This window comes from Salmo salar, chromosome ssa25 (genome assembly GCF_905237065.1).
Source record: "Salmo salar chromosome ssa25, Ssal_v3.1, whole genome shotgun sequence".
NCBI classification, from domain to species: Eukaryota; Metazoa; Chordata; class Actinopteri; order Salmoniformes; family Salmonidae; genus Salmo; species Salmo salar.
Window position 1 is genome coordinate 28,368,856 of NC_059466.1, and position 18,024 is coordinate 28,386,879.

Below are 18,024 nucleotides of genomic sequence, written 5' to 3' on the forward strand. Positions count from 1 at the left end.
CTGATAAATTAGGGTTATTGTAGATGATGACACCTAGCTATACAGTTAGCTAGCTAACTATAGCTACAGAAACAGATTGTCGCTTTGCTATGTTTTTGGGGAGGAACTTTTATATGCATCCATGAGCTAGCTAGCTTTTTTTTTAATGATCAGCACTGTAGGTGCGCGAGACAACTTTACCAGCACCATAGCATACGTATCAATGAATCGTTGTGACATGAAGTACAAATGATAGTTATTACACAATGTAAAAAATTCATGAACGCATTAAATTATGTGACGTGCAGTCATATTCAGGTCCTGATTGGTCAACAAGCTTATTTGACACATCAAATAGTGTTCTCCTGGTCATTGTTTTCTTTTTGACATGCAAAGACCCAAACGGCGTTCCATAGCAAAGACCTAAACGGCGTTCCATATGAATCCTGTTTGAGAATGAAACGACTGAACAAATGAACAACACAGCAAGTAAGTGAAAGAACCAGGTTTTGATTCTGTTTTACTGGTTATGGGGACATACGTAAATGCCAACAAAATAACTTTTGGTCAGTGTGGTGTGTAACTTTTATTTAACTAGGCAAGTCAGTTAAGAACAAATTCTTATTTACAATGACGGCCTACCCCGGCCAAACCCAGACGACTCTGGGCCAATTGTGCGCCGCCCTATGGGACTCCCAATCACGGTCGGATGTGATACAGCCTGGATTCGAACCAGGGACTGTAGTGACGCCTCTTGCACGGAGATGCCGTGCCTTAGACCGCTGCCTCCATGTGTGTGTGTTAACTATTTAACTGTACTAGAATGCTTAAAAAGCCGCTAAAATTTATTGGTATCATTTTTTTTGCCACGGAAAATTTTGGATATCAGTATCGGCTAAAATGTCACATCGGTGCATCACTAATTGATATTCAAATTATTATTACATTCTAAAATATGTGAGAACAATATGGACATTGCCTGACTAAATAGATTGGATGTTTGCATGATGAGTATTTAAAACGTAATAAAATGTATGCACTCTACTGTAAGTCGCTCTGGATAAGAGCGTCTGCTAAATGACTAAAATGTAAATGTAAATGATTTTTCTGTAGCCCATGTGGCCGACGCAGGGAAACATAATAAAGCCATGAATATTAGTGGTAGCATGAATCTTACCATTTTAATCTCACCATCGTTGTTTTTATAATGAGAAAGTTACCAAAAACCAGGTTCCTTTTTAATGTTATTTCATTACTAGATCATATTGTCAATAAGCCCACTGGGCTATGTAATTTGTTGTCACTATATCCAGAATAATTATTAGGAATAGTGTTGGGTGTTGCGCAATAGTCTAGCCTACACAACTGCACACAGTAGACATCTGAAAACATGATACACATTACTTGATGCTTTTCTGTTATATCTAACGAGACCCTGCTGTAAATCAACAGACGATCAACATCAATTCGCTAGGGATATTAGATCGAACGTGGATACAGGCACAACGGTCTTCACCAGCATAACGAATGACACCAAAATATTCTGGACATTCCTCGCGAACACCCTTTTTCTAGCACTTCGCTATGTGATGCAAAAGCCCATCACAACAGCTGTTCATCACTTGACTGTCATTCAGAAAATTCCTTCCAGGATCAGATGATGATGTGTGAAACTGTCAAGGCGTAATTAATCAGCTGGACACCAAATGCACAGCCAACAAGTATTATGCATAATTATTGAAGAACCATGTTAATGACAGTATCGATTTAGGTTAAGTATCAAGGTAAGGTGACTCTTTCAGTTAGAAGCATTTGATTTTGTGTGCCCATGAAAACAGTTTTCACCCCGTAACATAAGACACAAAATGTTACGGAGTTACACTGCATTTCTGAGATCCCTATACATAAAACTGTCCAACAGCTAGATCCAGGATTCTTACAGGGTTTAAGTTTAATGTCTCATTTAACGATAACTTACACTGCCATACATGCAAGGACAGAAAACGAAATATTTTATGTTACAAGATTTTGGACAAATCCATCGAGACACCAACCATGATAAAGGGTTAAACATGAATTGTATAGAATATAGCTATGATCTTATAGCTATGATCCACCTTATCTTAATGTAAGACATGAAACAAATTGGTAGATTATCATCAATGACTTAACAGCTGTAACAAGTTATACAGCATAGGAAATCCTCACTTGTATCCTAGCTTATAGAAAAGACCCACACACACACACACACACACACAAAAATCTCTGCATCTCACTGATAATATTTGTTCACACAGTTTCTTTGATATAGACTAATACACCTATCGTTTATAGTATGCACCATGTGTATGAGTTGTCCAACAGGGCAGTCCCATGGGACCCAACTCACATGGCTGAGTAGTGGTTTGGGAAGAACTGAAAAAGCATGTGCGAGCAAGGAGGCCTACAAACTTGACTCAGTTATACCAGCTCTGTCAGGAGGAATGGGCCAAAATTCACCCAACTTATTGTGAGAAGCTTGTGGAAGGCTACCAGAAACGTTTGACCCAAGTTAAACAATTTAAAGGCAATGCTACCAAAGTGTATGTACATTTCTGACCCACTGGTAATGTGATTAAAGAAATAAAAGCTGAAATCATTCTCTATTATTATTCTGACATTTCACATTCTTAAAATATATTGGTGATCCTAACTGACGTTAGACAGGGAATTTTTACTAGGATGAAACGTCAGGAATTGTGAAAAACGGAGTTGAAATGTATTTGGCTAAGGTGTATGTCAACTTCCGACTTCAACTGTATAACTAGGGTTGCAAAGGGTCGGAAATTTTCCATGGGAAGTTACGCCCGGGAATTTTGCTTAAATTCATCAAAAAAAAGTGAGCTTATAACAGTGAACCTTTTTTGTGGGATACACATAAAGCAATTTTAGGTCTTGTGGCATAGTTTAACCAAAATATCCCCAATTCAATGGAATTGCAACCCTCTGCATGAACAGTGCATTCTTCCATCACATGTGCAGCTGATTCTCAAGCTCTTGCACACTAATGATATGCTATTGAACCCACACTACTACACTGTCTGAGCCAAGGACTACATGCTTTCTGGTAAGTTTTGATTACAATACTGGGGGGGGGGAATATATTTTATATTCATTGTTGTTGTTAACTAGTAAATAGTAGCATACAGCAAAGTGTGCTTAAATAATTTCTAACTTGTTAACAATTTCTGCTAGTTAGTTTTTGCTACCATGTGGGTTTTAGATTGCTTGAGCCTGCTAACTGAGGAGTGTTAATTCACCTGTTTCCATTCATTTTTTTTATTTTTATCTTACAACTCCTTTGTAAGATTAATGTTTTATCTAACTGCTCAACTATTGCTTTGTCCATGGAATTGTATTTGGGTGTTTTTTACTCATTTTTTTCTAATCTTTCCAGGAAAATACCACACATCTGATGTGGAGACATTTTACTACAGCTAATGTAGAAGGAAAAGCTGTGTACATTTGCAAATACTGTGCCAAATCATATGTGAAGAATGGAACAAAGATGCGGAATCATCTGGCCAAGTGCATAAAGTTCCCTCAGCGCTCACGACAAGCAACCTCTGACAAAAGTCCCTCTACTTCTATTCGAGGTGAAAATGATGAATCAGACACCTTATCAATAGCAATAGCTCATGGTCCTCCTGGAATCAGAAGTTTTTTTGACTCAATGGAGGAATGTAGTCAGAGAAATGCTGATGAATGTCTTGCTCGAGCTGTGTATGCAACTGGTTTACCTCTGATGCTCACAGGCAATGTGTATTGGAAGAGATTTCTGAATGTTCTACGCCCAGCATACACCACTCCAACCAGACATGCTTTATTTACTAATTTGCTGGATGCCGATTTCAACAGAGGTCAAGTGAAGGTCAAGCAAATCATAGAGAAAGCAGACTGTATTTCAATCATCTCTGATGGGTGGTCGAATGTTCGTTGTCATCATGTTTGACAGTCTCCTGGAGGGGAAGGAGTCTCTCCAAGAAATGGCCATAACACAGTCTGCCGATATGGACAGCCTCATCAAGAGGATCATCCTGGATGATGTATTTTTGGGAGAGAGTGGTAACTCTATAACCTATAGCAGTAGCCATTGCACGGATTGAAGGAGACAATGCCATTCTGTCTGATGTTCAGACTCTGCTTGCAGATGTAAGAGAAGAAATCCATACTGCCCTGCCCACTTCACTGTTGCTCCAAGCAGAGGAAACTGCAGTTCTGAAATGCATCAAAAAGCGTGAAGACTTCTGCCTGAAGCCCATACATGCCGCAGCGTACATGTTGAACCCCAAGTATGCTGGCAAGAGCATCCTGTCTGGTGCAGAGCTCAACAAGGCCTTATGATGTCATCACTACCATATCTCGCCACCTTGGCCTGGATGAGGGCAAGGTTCTTGACAGTCTGGCAAAGTACACTTCCAAATAAGGGCTTTGGGATGGAGATGCAATATGGCAGTCGTGCCAACATATCTCATCAGCCATCTGGTGGAAGGGACTTTGTGGATCTGAGACTCTTCCCCGGTTGCCTCCATCATCCTCCAAATCCCACCAACATCAGCTGCCTCAGAGTGCAACTGGTCCTTGTTTGGGAACACACACACCAAAACACGCAACAGGCTGACCAATACAAGGGTTGAAAAATTGGTGGCCATCTGGGCAAATTTGAGGCTTTTTGAGCCTGACAACGAGCCATCCTCAACAAGGTTGGAAAATGACAGTAAAGAGGAGTACTCAGAGTCAGATTTTCAAGAGGTGGACATTGAGGAGGTCCAGGGAGAAGACATGGAAGCCTGAGAGGAAGACAACCAAAGCTTTAGTTTCTAGACTATCATTTTACAGATGTATGTTAAACGTTTTTGGGAGATCATTGGGGATCATTCAATATTCCCTTTCTTTTGTTGTTCAGTGAAATCATCCCATGTGAAGAGTCAACTCATTTAATTAAAGTTCAATTTGTAACAATTTTTTTTTTTTTCTATTGGAAGGATTTAATCATTTGCAATTATGTCTACTTATGATAAGGTAAAAGGTTAATGTTTCTGTCTCCATATGATATGGTAAATATATCCAATGGGGGAAAAAAAACTCTACATTTAAATGGTATTAATATTAATTCCCATATATTCCCGTTAATTCCAATACTTTCCCATGGAAAGTTTCCACCTCCGAATATTCCCCAAAATGTGCAACCCTAGCTGTAACCCATAGCGGATGACCAGAGTCGTACTTCCACAAGAATTCTGAATGACCTGATTGCCAGCCACTGACCATCTGCTGCCTCTCTTCTAAAAACAGTATACTGTAGCTCTCTCCCTCACACAATCACTCCCTCTGTACCACTACAATAGCAGCACACTAGGAGATGGCCATGTTATGTAACAGAGCAATGTTAAACACCCACAAACACGCTCTCTCGTACTGTTGGGCATTTCACTCCACAACACAGATCACATTAACATTCTGTTACAGTATGTGACAACCTCAGTCTTCAGCTCACCTCAAAGCTCCTATTGATAAGAGCTGAACCCTAACTTGAGATATCAATGTGGAACTCAGACTTTCACGTCAATCCTACATTGACATAAATAAGAGATTTGTATGACAATGTCAATTCCGTGCAGATTTTGATTGAATAGTAAACACAGCTTGGACTATGGTGGCGCTGACCCGTCTAAACACACATCACACGTGGTGCTCTATTAAGTCATCCACTCATAGTGTCCTGGTGCTTCTATCCCAGTTTAGTAAACTAGGGCAGAAACCAGAAATAACATGTGACTCCAGTCTCTTCATCAGAGACAATCACGTAGGCCAGCTCCCTAAAGGTAGGGTAGTTCAGGCCACCCAGCCTCACAGCTGATTCACTGCAGACCAGTAGGGTGTGTATCTGGGCTACAGTATCTGGGTCAGCCTCACAGCTGATTTACTACAGACCAGTAGGGTGTGTATCTGGGCTACAGTATCTGGGTCAGCCTCACAGCTGATTTACTACAGACCAGTAGGGTGTGTATCTGGGCTACAGTATCTGGGTCAGCCTCACAGCTGATTTACTGCAGACCAGTAGGGTGTGTATCTGGGCTACAGTATCTGGGTCAGCCTCACAGCTGATTTACTGCAGACCAGTAGGGTGTGTATCTGGGCTACAGTATCTGGGTCAGCCTCACAGCTGATTTACTGCAGACCAGTAGGGTGTGTATCTGGGCTACAGTATCTGGGTCAGCCTCACAGCTGATTCACTGCAGACCAGTAGGGTGTGTATCTGGGCTACAGTATCTGGGTCAGCCTCACAGCTGATTTACTACAGACCAGGATGGTGTGTATCTGGGCTACAGTATCTGGGTCAGCCTCACAGCTGATTTACTACAGACCAGGATGGTGTGTATCTGGGCTACAGTATCTGGGTCAGCCTCACAGCTGATTTACTGCAGACCAGTAGGGTGTGTATCTGGGCTACAGTATCTGGGTCAGCCTCACAGCTGATTTACTACAGACCAGGATGAGGTGTATCTGGGCTACAGTATCTGGGTCAGCCTCACATACACACGAATCTGGGCTTAGCTGTTTTTACCCAAACATTGATTCCTATTGGGTTCTAAAGTTACTGCAATGTTATTAATACGTGTGTGTGTCAGGTAGGGTGCAGAGTAGGGGTCTACCGATTAATTGGGGCAATTTCATGTTTTCATAACAATCGGTAATCAGCATTTTTGGACGCCGATTACATTGCAATCCACGAGGAAACTACGTGGCAGGCTGACCACCTGTTACGGGAGTGCAGCGTTAAAAGGACCTTGTGGCTGCAAGGAGCCAAGGTAAGTTGCTAGCTAGCATTAAACTTATCTCATAAAAAACTATCAATCTTCACATAATCACTAGTTAACTACACATGGTTGATGATATTACTAGGTTAAATAGCTTGTCCTGTGTTGCATATAATCATATCAGTGCCTGTTAATTTATCATCGAATCACAGCCTACTTCAACTTCGCCAAACGGGTGATGATTTAACAAAAGCGCATTCACGAAAAAAGCACAATCGCTGCACAAATGTACCTAACCATCAACATCAATGCCTTTCTTAAAATCAATACACAGAAGTATATACAGTATCTCACAAAAGTGAGTACACCCCTCACATTTTTGTCAATATTTGAGTATATCTTTTCATGTGACAACACTGAAGAAATGACACTTTGCTACAATGTAAAGTAGTGAGTGTACAGCTTTGTATAACAGTGTAAATTTGCTGTCCCCTCAAAATAACACAACACACAGCCATTAATGTCTAAACCGCTGGCAACAAAAGTGAGTACACCCCTAAGTGAAAATGTCCAAATTGAGCCCAAAGTGTCAATATTTTGTGTGGCCACCATCATTTTCCAGCACTGCCTTAACCCTCTTGGGCATGGAGTTCACCAGAGCTTCACAGGTTGCCACTGGAGTCCTCTTCCACTCCTCCATGACGACATCACAGAGCTGGTGGATGTTAGAGACCTTACACTCCTCCACCTTCCGTTTGAGGATGCCCCACAGATGCTCAATAGGGTTTAGGTCTGGAGACATGCTTGGCCAGTCCAACACCTTTACCCTCAGATTCTTTAGCAAGGCAGTGGTCGTCTTGGAGGTGTGTTTGGGGTCGTTATCATGTTGGAATACTGCCCTGCGGCCCAGTCTCCGAAGGGATGGGATCATGCTCTGCTTCAGTATGTCACAGTACATGTTGGCATTCATGGTTCCCTCAATGAACTGTAGCTCCCCAGTGCCGGCAGCACTCATGCAGCCCCAGACCATGACACTCCCACCACCATGCTGGACTGTAGGCAAGACACACTTGTCTTTGTAATCCTCACCTGGTTGCCGCCACACACGCTTGACACCATCTGAACCAAATAAGTTTATCTTGGTCTCATCAGACCACAGGACATGGTTCCAGTAATCCATGTCCTTAGTCTGCTTGTCTTCAGCAAACTGTTTGCGGGCTTTCTTGTGCATCAGCTTGAGAAGAGGCTTCCTTCTGGGACGACAGCCATGCAGACCAATTTGATGCAGTGTGCGGCGTATGGTCTGAGCACTAACAGGCTGACCCCCCACCCTTTCAACCTCTGCAGCAATACTGGCAGCACTCATACGTCTATTTCCCAAAGACAACCTCTGGATATGACGCTGAGCACGTGCACTCAACTTCTTTGGTCCACCATGGCGAGGCCTGTTCTGAGTGGAACCTGTCCTGTTAAACCGCTGTATGGACTTGGCCACCGTGCTGCAGCTCAGTTTCAGGGTCTTGGCAATCTTCTTATAGCCCAGGCCATCTTTATGCAGAGCAACAATTCTTTTTTTCAGATCCTCAGAGAGTTCTTTGCCATGAGGTGCCATGTTGAACTTCCAGTGACCAGTCAGTATGAGGGAGTGTGAGAGCGATGACACCAAATTTAACACACATGCTCCCCATTCACACCTGAGACCTTGTAACACTAACGAGTCACATGACACCGGGGAGGGACAATGGCTAATTGGGCCCAATTTGGATATTTTCACTTAGGGGTGTATTCACTTTTGTTGCCAGGAGTTTAGAAATTAATGGCTGTGTGTTGTGTTATTTTGAGGGGACAGCAAATTTACACTGTTATACAAGCTGTACACTCACTACTTTACATTGTAGCAAAGTGTCATTTCTTCAGTGTTGTCACATGAAAAGATATACTCAAATATTTACAAAAATGTGAGGGGTATACTAACTTTTGAGAGATACTGTACTTTTAAACCTGCATATTTAGTTAGAATAAATGCATGTTAGCAGGCAATATTAACTAGGGAAATTGTGTCACTTCTCTTGTGTTCAGTGCAAGCAGAGTCAGGGTATTTGCAACAGTTTGGGCTGCCTGGCTCAGTGCAAACTGTGTTACTTCCTAACAAAGACCATAATTAATTTGCCAGAATTGTACATAATTATGACATAACGTTTAAGGTTGTGCAATGTAACAGTAATATTTAAACTTAGGGTTGCCACCTGTTCAAAAAAATATGGAATGGTTCCGTATTTCACTGAAAGAATAAACGTTTTGTTTTCGAAATGATAGTTTCCAGATTTGACCATATTAATAACCAAAGGCACGTATTTCTGTGTGTTTATTATATTATAATTAAGTCTATGATTTGATAGAGCAGTCTAACTGAGCGGAGGTAGACAGCGGCAGGCTCGTAAGCATTCATTCAAACAGCACTTTATTGCATTTGCCAGCAGCTCTTAGCAATGCTTGAAGCACAGCGCTGTTTATGACTTCAAGCCTATCAACTCCCAAGATAAAGCTGGCAATACTAAAGTGCCTATAAGAACATCCAATAGTCAAAGGTATATGAAATACAAATGGTATAGAGAAAAATAGTCGACGTGTCATAATTCCTATAATAACTACAACCTAAAACTTCTTAACTGGGAATATTGAAGACTCATGTTAAAAGGAAACACCAGCTTTCATATGTTCCTATGTTCTGAGCAAGGAACTTAAACGTTAGCTTTTTTACATGGCACATATTGCACTTTTACTTTCTTCTCCAACACTGTGTTTTTGCATTATTTAAACCAAATTGAACATGTTTCATTATTTATTTGAGACTAAATAGATTTTATGTATTATATTAAGTTAACAATAATGAATGAACACTTCTATTTTGCAATAGCCATTATTACAAATATATAAACATTTTTAAAACAAAAAAATCGGGCAATTAATATGCATCAGCTTTTTTTGGTCCCCCAATAAATCAGTATCGGCGTTGAAAAATCATTAAATCGGTCGACCTCTAGTGCAGAGCTGATGTGAAGGCCAGAAGTGACATTCCAGGATAGTAATACCAGCAGGATAGACGTAAAGAATGTAGTGAGGAGAGCCTCCCATTGTGTGTGTGCGTGCGAGATACAGAGCTATTCTTGTGTCTCTCTTTGTATACTGGACCTTAAAGCTGTGATTGCATGAGTTTGTCCTCATCTGTCTGTAGACCTTTTCCATATAACATAGAAACTAAAATCACACCCACCGCAAACAGCACAGCCGAAGTAGAATTCAATGTTTTAAATGTTTTAATCTGTAGCTGAAGTACCTATCAAATTAATGCCCAGGCTTACTGCCCTCCTCTCTGCCCATCTATTCCATGCAGTTACTGATGCTGCCGAGTGATGATGAGTTCACCACATTTGGGCCCCAGCTGAGGCTGCTGCTACCTTAGCCACATGACAGCCTCAGAGCAGCAGGGAAAACACCCATCACCCAGCTGAGGCTGCTGCTACCTTAGCCACATGACAGCCTCAGAGCAGCAGGGAAAACACCCATCACACATTTTCACCTGGCTCCAACACACACACACACACACACACACACACACACACACACAGCTTCTCTCTTACTGCTCTGCTCTCTACTGGTCAGTACTGGTCTGGTACACGGTGTTGCTGTCTGTGTGATGTTTTGTATCTGAGGGCTGTGAGGCTGAGGCAGGTCTGTACTGTAACAGAGGCAGGAAGCCATCCTAGTCCCTCCCCGCCTGGCTCATTGTTTGGAAGGGCAGCAGCTAAGGCCATTTCCTGGCTGGGAAATGCTGAGGCACTGCATACCCCCCCGTACACCGAACCTTATATCACACCATCCTACCATCCTCCCTGCCCCTACTGCAATGTAGGCCATCCTTGCTACCCCGACTCAAGAGAACAAGTGAATCTGAGAACACTGGGAGACAGTACTGTCACTGACCCTTTAGAAGGGGATTTCTGGTGACACCTCACACCAATACGGCAGGGGTGTTAATGACACACACAGAAACCCCCTAGAGAGAGATACACATCAGGAATGGTGTAGAAACTCCAGTTCCTGTCATCTTTATGAGTGCACCACTTCCCCAGAACCAATACCATTTAACTAGACTGTGTTTACCAGGCTAAAATAACTATTTTATACAGGTCCTATCTGCTGTACACATTTTAATTTATTTAACCCTTATTTTACCAGGTAAGTTGACTGAGAACACATTGTCATTTACAGCAATGACTTGGGGAACAGTTACAGGGGAGAGGAGAGGGGGTGAATGAGCCAATTATAAATTGGGGATGATTAGGTGACCGTGATGGTATGAGGGTTAAAATGGGAATTTAGCCAGGACACCAGGGTTAACACCCCTACTCTTACGATAAGTGCCATGGGCTCTTTAGTGACCACAGAGAGTCAGGACACCGGTTTAAAGTCCCATCTGAAAGACGGCACCCTACACAGGGCAATGTCCCCAATTACTGCCCTGGGGAATTGGGGATATTTATTTTTGGAGCAGAGGAAAGAGTGCTTCCTACTGGCCCTCCAACACCACTTCCAGCAGCATGTGGTCTCCCATCCAGGGACTGACCAGGACCAACCCTGCTTAGCTTCAGAAGCAAGCCAGCAGTGGGATGCAGGGTGGTATGCTGCTACCCTCATGCATCCACAGAGCAGAGCTTTGAACCCAGCCTGTGGAGCGTGAAACAAACACAGACGCTCATATCCGCCAGACAAGAACCTCTCCCTCTCTTAGCAACCAAACACGCCTGAAGAGTTCTATTAGAACAGCTCTGACCAACAACCAATGTTACCAATGTTGTTATGGCGTTGCAGCATGGTTTTGGGTCATCTGCTGGCTTGAGACAATATCCAGGATGACCAAAATAACTCGTGGTTTCCTAGAATCAATGATATTTAGCAAGGCCATTCAAATACCCCACGCACATTTACGAACCCTCACCATAACAGAGTTCTATAAAGCAACAAACATGTTATTGAGCCTCCAAAAAGCCCTAAACGTTATTCCAACATTCATAGTGCTAAATGGACTGTAGACAGTATTTGGCACTTGCTCAAGGCTGTGGGTGGGTGTATGATGTGAAGACATAAGCTCCTTTAAAAATAAAAATGTCATCCTCCAAAATGTAAGCCCTTCTCATCCACCCCCACATACTAGAACCTCACCACCCCTTCCCCAACATAACCCAGATTCTGCCCCTGGCATCATAATTGCACCCCTCCTCCCCCACTGACCTACCCACCCACCCTATGAGTGTGTTCTGCAGGGCACCATGCCATCCTGTCACACTGTGTCTGTGTGAAGGGGAGGTGAAGAGGCAGAGGAGGGTACATCCCCCTACACCACATCCCGCTACAGCACATCCCCCTAAAGCACATCCCCCTACAGCACATCCCCCTACAGCACATCCCCCTACAGCACATCCCAGCCAGCGGCAGAGAGCAGGGAATGTTTATTTCACTTTTGTATATTATCTACTTCACTTGCTTTGGCAATGTTAACATATGTTTCCCATGCCAATAAAGCCCAGTGGATAGGATAGATAGAGAGAGCAGGGCACTGATACAGAGGCAGGGGAGAGACTGATAAGACACGGGTCAGTGCTTGTAGGAGTGGGGAGGAGTGTGTAGTGGCGTGGTGTGTTTGTGAGGGTATTGTGTGTGTGTGTTTGTGAGGGTATTGTGTGTGTGTAAAATACAGTGTCGAGGGTTGCCAGCGAAACATCACAGCCAGAGGCAATTAACCCTCTAATGGAGTTAATACCATCTGCCTGTCCTCGTCTATTCCGCTATACCTCTAGAGTTTACACATTTCTCTGGAGAGTTCATTAAAAAACACCCAAATGTACCAACTACAAAAAAACACATTATTACCATCCTCAGCCCCACACACACACACACACACACACACACTTACTTAAACCCAGTCAGTCAGACACACAGACAACGTCAAAGTGTGTCTGTAGAGCTATAGGTCTGATGGTACCAGTACAGTGTTACCAGGGACTGACATGTCAAAGACGGAGGGAGGGATTACAACCAGCCCATATAATCCCTAGTCCTAATCCTTGATTGTCTGCCACTCACTGGGTCACAGCAAATGGTTTCTAGAGCAGCGTGTGTATTCCGTGCTCCATGGTGACACTCCAGATTTAAAAATATATATATATAATATTTTTTTAAACACCTCACACACTGAGGTAATGAACTTGATTAAAACACAGTAACAGAAGATTAAGGATCTATACAGCTGTACCAACAAAGCAAGAGAAAGGGTAGAGGCATCTAAATTCCATTGTTTTGATTCAATTAACTTTACTGACCTAATAAATCAGTAGTGATAATTCAGTAATAAATTGCCAAAGCAACATAGTCTATCATTGCCATCCATTCCACTACTACTGCATCTGTCCACATTCCATAGGTTAGGCCCTGTGGAGTTTCTGCCCTGCATCTCACCACAGTAAACCTTTATTTCACTAGTTATACTGTAGTGCAGGTGTAGGCTACTAGATTCAGCCTGAGGTTTTTTTTCACTGCAAATTGACCACAACAAAAAAAATGTATTTGAAAATAATAATTTCATACCTTGATTACATTGAGACACAATCACATATTTTTTATATGTGGGAATACTTGGAAACAGATGTCCTAAATAAAACTCAGTTTTAGCTGAATTACTGGTGATTTTACACTCTTTTCTTTTTTGAAAACTTTGGGGGGCCAAATAAATTTTTATAAAATCACTCTGACAGTTTTGGCCCGTAAGCCACCTGTTGCCGACCCCTGCTATACTGAAACCCAATCTTCTGCTGTTCCAGCCCGTCTCTGGCCTGGTCTCTGGGGCATCACCTCCTCTGAACAGGACCAGTAACAGCTCCATTAACAATGCATTAGCTCATTATTCTCCTATCCCCCGACTATACTCCACCATAGCACCCGCCGCAACCTGTTTATCCCATCACCACGGTTACCGTCACGGTGTCTAGCCCACAGTGTCCTGTCTAAGATCTAGACCTGGTGATATAAGGATGTGTGTGTGAGTGAGTGAGCGATACTAAGGCTACAGGATAAACAATTCACTTTTGAAGCTAGTTTACTAGCTGGAGGTGATGAGGTCTGTCTAAGACTCATATTATCCCCCCCATGCTAAAACTTAACATGTGTGTAAGGGAGATATAAATTGGAGAGAGAAAAGGAGCGCTAGACACTAGTGAGATAGGCAGTAAATGTGTGTGTAAGAGATACAGGAAGAGAGAGGGGGATAGTAGATGTGTGAGTGTGTTTTTAACTCAGCTGTGGTTTATGACAGTTCTCAGGTGTGGTCCGTACACAGAAGAGACAAACTCTACCCTCCAACACCCTAACACCCTATCCCTGGTTGCATTCCTGAGAATTCACAGCTTCCTGTAGGAGAGAGACGTACGTGTGTGCACGTCTGACAGGACATCCCAGGGAGGGGACAGAGAAATTAAAGCAGGTGTCTGTGTTTACAGGGCATCAGAGTGTATCCTGGCAGCCAGCCCAGTGGTGAAGGAAGAGTGCTGGGGCTGGACTGGAGCGGAGGGTCGTAATACAGGATCACACACACACACACACACACACACACACGCACTGGGGAGGAGGCTCTTTAGGAACCAGGCTAAGGGCTGGCACACATCGCACCGAATGTGGATTTGCGTTCGTTGGTGTGCCGATCGTTCAGCGTGTGGTGTCTAAAGTAGCAACTGCTGTAGACGTCTGACTGCCTGGACTTTTCATGCGATTCTACATGTAATCATTGTGCACTCGGTTCGCAAATTTCATCGAGGTGCTAAGTACTCTCAGCCAGCAAACGCTATTGGTGTGTCTGAGCCCTAACACATCACAACACACAGAGAGAAAGAGAGAGAGTCAGGCTGTAGCTCCAGAATGTGAGTGAACGGTGTGAAACAATGCCAGAAATGCCCTTTGTCATGGGAGGCTGTTTCCTTTCCTGACATATTCCTCAGAACAGGCCAATAAAATCTCTAGAACTGACTATTACACTCAAACATAAATAACCACAGAGAACAATACTACAATCAGATACATAACGTCACCACAACATTCAGAGAACACTTCAACTGGTGGCGAATGGACGCCTTTCTTACATTTCAGCTTGGTTCCCATTTCCTCAAAAACCTCCCCTGGGAATCATTATGAAATCAATCAGGCTATTTCTGGAGACAACCAAAAAAGGTCTCGCTCTAGTCTGGGTGAGTTGAGCTCTGAGGTCAGGAAGGCAGAATGGTAATGTTGCCCGGAGTGTCCTCCTCCTCTTTCTAATCCGACCAGCAATCTGATTAGACCCACAGGACCTTGTAAGGCGAAACACCTTTAGGACCATCATAACATCAAACAGTAACACAGAGCTTCATCTTTGTACATAACTCAGTTAAAAACAAAAATGATGGCGACCACTAATTTGAGATGAACTATATTTTTAATCCAAATATAGTTCCCTCCGTCATCCTAGTGCAAATTCCCAATGGTGATATACCCAGCTGATATCTATAAACAACAGAGTGGCCAAACCGACCACTATGAGGAGGATAGTACACTACCATTCCAATGTTCTCTCAATAGAACTGTCATCGTTTGTGTGGCACAGGGCTCGTCTCTGTGTTAACTGTGAGTGATGTCTATAGTGAGCGGACACAGTAGTAGGAGAGTGTGCGCGTCAGGTAGGGTGCAGAGCAGATGAAAGTCAGAAGTGACATTCCAGGATATTAATAACAGCAGGTGTGTGTCTGTGTGTGTAACTGGGAGTAATGTTATCAGTGTGTAAACCCAGTCAGACAGTAGTAGGGTAATTATCACTGCTAGTAATATCTAGCGATCCCCTGGCCACCTTGCTGTGTCAGCTGACCTGGGCCACGGCTTAATCTCAGTCATTGAGCTCCACTGACAGGGAAATAGGGGCAGTGGGGAGGGGGTTAAAATGGCACCAACATTTTAGTCATTTAGCAGACGCTCTTATCCAGAGCGACTTACAGTAGTGAATGCTTTTTTTTTTGTACTGGCCCCCTGTGGGAATCGAACCCACAACCCTGGCGTTGCACACACCATGCTGGCATTACAAACACCATGCTCTACCAACTGAGCCACAGGGAGCCAACATCAGATTCAGGCCACATACAGTAGTATTACATAGCAGTGTCAGTCTGCACATAGGTCCTAACATGTAGGTACCATGTAGAAGTAAGATTTTGGTTTTGGCAGATGAGCAAATATGAAACTGTGTTTGGGATTTTCCTTAGCCGAGTAAGAATGTGTGTGTGAGAGAACGTGTGTATACTTTTGATAACCGTCTCACTGCAAAAGCAGAAGTGGCACAGACAGTGCTATCCTGTATTGACAAATCAAATCAAAAGTTTATTTGTCACGTACGCCGAATACAACAGCTTACAGTGAAATGCTTACTTACAGGCTCTAACCAATAGTGCAAAAAATGTATTAGGTGAACAATAGGTAAGTAAAGAAATAAAAACAACAGTAAAAAGACAGTGAAAAACAATATACAGTAGCAAGGCTATAAAAGTAGCGAGGCTACATACAGACACCAGTTAGTCAGGCTGATTGAGGTAGTATGTACATGTAGATATGGTTAAAGTGACTATGCATATATGATGAACAGAGAGTAACAGTAGTGTAAAAGAGGGGTTGGCGGGTGGTGGGTGGCGGGACACAATGGAGATAGCCCGGTTAGCCAATGTGCGGGAGCACTGGTTGGTTGGCCCAATTGAGGTAGTATGTACATGAAAGTATAGATAAAGTGAATGTGCATATATGATAAACAGAGAGTAGCAGCAGTGTAAAAGAGGGGTTGGGAGGGGCACCCAATGCAAATAGTCCAGGTAGCCATTTGATTACCTGTTCAGGAGTCTTATGGCTTGGGCGTAAAAACTGTTGAGAAGCCTTTTTGTCCTAGACTTGGCACTCCGGTTCCGCTTGCCATGCGGTAGTAGAGAGAACAGTCTATGACTGGGGTCTTTCACAATTTTTAGGGCCTTCCTCTGACACCGCCTGGTGTAGAGGTCCTGGATGGCAGGCAGCTTAGCCCCAGTGATGTACTGGGCCGTACGCACTACCCTCTGTAGTGCCTTGTGGTCGGAGGCCGAGCAGTTGCCGTACCAGGCAGTGATGCAACCAGTCAGGATGCTCTCGATGTTGCAGTTGTAGAACCTTTTGAAGATCTGAGGACCAATGCCAAATCTTTTGTTTCTCCTGAGGGGGAATAGGCTTTGTCATGCCCTCTTCACGACTGTCTTAGTGTGTTTGGACCATGTTAGTTTGTTGGTGATGTGGACACCAAGGAACTTGAAGCTCTCAACCTGCTCCACTACAACCCCGTCGATGAGAATGGGGGCGTACTTAGCCCTCCTTTTCCTGTAGTCTACAATCACCTCCTTAGTCTTGGTTACGTTGAGGGATAGGTTGTTATTCTGGCATTACCCGGCCAGCTCTCTGACCTCCTCCCTATAGGCTGTCTCGTCGTTGATCAGGCCTACCACTGTTGTGTCGTCTGCAAACTTAATGATGGTGTTGGCGTCGTGCCTGGCCATGCAGTCGTGGGTGAACAGGGAGTACAGGAGGGGACTGAGCACGCACTCCTGGGGGGCTCCAGTGTTGAGAATCAGCGTGGCAGATGTGTTGCTACCTACCCTCACCACCTGGGGCAGCCCGTCAGGAAGTCCAGGATCCCGTTGCAGAGGGAGGTGTTTAGTCCCAGGATCCTTAGCTTAGTGATGAGCTTCAAGGGTAGTGTGGTGTTGAACGCTGAGCTGTAGTCAATGAATAGCATTCTCACATAAGTGTTCCTTTTGTCCAGGTGGGAAAGGGCAGTGTGGAGTGCAATAGAGATTGCATCATCTGTGGATATGTTTGGGCGGTATGCAAATTGGAGTGGGTCCAGGGTGTCGGGGATAATGGTGTTGATGTGAGCCATGACCAGCCTTTCAAAGCATTTCATGGCTACGGACGTGAGTGCTACGGGTCTGTAGTCATTTAGGCAGGTTGCCTTAGTGTTCTTTGGCACAGGGACTATGGTGGTCTGCTTGAAACATGTTCGTATTACAGACATGTTGAAAATGTCAGTGAAGACACCTACCAGTTGGTCAGCACATGCCCGGAGCATACGTCCTGGTAATCCATCTGGCCCCGCAGC

The 18,024-nt window shown here is 43.6% G+C and overlaps 1 protein-coding gene and 1 non-coding gene across 7 annotated transcripts in view; both read right to left on the minus strand.

Moving 5' to 3' along the window:
* LOC106586495 (leucine-rich repeat and calponin homology domain-containing protein 1) overlaps positions 1-18,024 on the minus strand; it is a 100,328-nt gene that overhangs the window by 74,022 nt on the left and 8,282 nt on the right. The window lies entirely within an intron of this gene.
* On the minus strand, positions 15,878-15,973 carry trnat-ugu (transfer RNA threonine (anticodon UGU)). The gene is made up of 2 exons: positions 15,935-15,973; positions 15,878-15,914 (listed from the first exon to the last, which is right to left on the minus strand). It is a non-coding gene; the product is annotated as a tRNA-Thr (tRNA).